This window comes from Ornithorhynchus anatinus, unplaced genomic scaffold (genome assembly GCF_004115215.2).
Source record: "Ornithorhynchus anatinus isolate Pmale09 unplaced genomic scaffold, mOrnAna1.pri.v4 scaffold_77_arrow_ctg1, whole genome shotgun sequence".
Lineage (NCBI taxonomy): Eukaryota > Metazoa > Chordata > Mammalia > Monotremata > Ornithorhynchidae > Ornithorhynchus > Ornithorhynchus anatinus.
In genome coordinates this window covers 657,591-659,190 of record NW_024396934.1, presented here as the reverse complement: position 1 = coordinate 659,190, position 1,600 = coordinate 657,591, and positions in this window count along the sequence as shown.

The window sequence follows — 1,600 nt, the reverse complement described above, 5'->3', positions numbered from 1 at the left end:
CCATAACTCACTCTAGGCTTCAAGGCTCTCCATCAACTTGCCCCCTCCTACCTCTCCTCCCTTATCTCTTTCCACTGCCCACCCCACACGCTGCACTCCTCTGCTGCCCACTTCCTCACCATCCCCTGTTCTCGCCTATCTAGCCGTTGACCCCTGGGCCACGTCCTCCCGTGGTCCTGGAATACAATCCCTCCTCACCTGCGCCAAACTAATTCTCTTCCCCTCTTCAAAACCCTACTTAAAGCTCACCTCCTCCAAGAGGCCTTCCCAGACTGAGCTCCCCTTCTCCCTCTGCTCCCTCTACCCTCCCCTTCACCTCTCCTCAGCTAAGCCCTCTTTTCCCCCCTTTCCATCTGCTCCTCCCCCTCTCCTTTCCCATCCCCTCAGCACTGTACTCGTCCGCTCAACTGCATACATTTTCATTACCCTATTTATTTTGTTAATGAGATGTACATCACCTTGATTCTATTTATTTGCTATTGTTTTAATGAGATGTTCATCTTCTTGATCCTATTTATTACTATTGTTCTTGTCTGTCTGTCTCCCCCAATTAAGCCTGTCAAAGGGCAGGAACTGTCTCTATCTGTTACCAATTTGAACATTCCAAGAACTTAGTACAGTGCTCGGCACATAGTGAGTGCTCAATAAATGCTATTGAATGAATGAATATTGAATGAATAACACTAACCCTAAACTTAACCTTAAGTTTCTGTTAACCTTAACCTTCTGTTCTCCATCTACACTCACTCCCTTGGTGAACTCATTTGCTCTCACGGCTTCAACTATCATCTCTATGCAGATGACACACAAATCTACATCTCTGCTCCTGTCCTCTCCCCCTCCCTTCAGGCTCGTATCTCCTCCTGCCTCCAGGAAGTCTATACCTGGATGTTTGCCTGCCACCTAAAACTCAACATGTCCAAAACTGAGCTCCTTATCTTCCCTCCCAAGCCCTGCCCTCTTCCTGACTTCCCTATCACTGTGGATGGTATGACCATCCTTCCCATCTCTCAAGCCCGCAATCTCGGTGTCGTCTTTGACTCGGCTCTCTCATTCACCCCACACATCCAATCTGTCACCGAGACCTGCCGGTCTCACCTTTACAATATCGCCAAGATCCGCCCTTTCCTCTCCACCCAAATGGCTATCTTACTGGTACAGGCTCTCATAATATCCTGGCTGGATTATTGTGTCAGCCTTCTCTCTGATCTCCCTTCCTCCTGTCTCTCCCTGCTCCAGTCTATTCTTCATTCCGCTGCTCGGCTCATCTTTCTGTATAAATGCTCTGGGCATGTCACTTCCCTTCTTAAAAACCTCCAGTGGTTGCCTATCAACCTCCACACGAAACTAAAACTTCTCACTCTAGGCTACAAGGCTCTCCATCCCCTTGCCCCCTCCTACCTCTCCTCCCTTCTCTCTTTCTACTGCTCACCCGCACGCTCCGCTCCTCTGCCGCCCACCTCCTCACCATCCCCCATTCTCGCCTATCCTGCCGTCGACCCCTGGGCCACGTCTTCCCGCTGTCCTGGAATGCCCTCCCCCCCACCTCCGCCAAACTAATTTTCTTCCTCTCTTCAAAGCCCTGCTGAGAACTCACCTC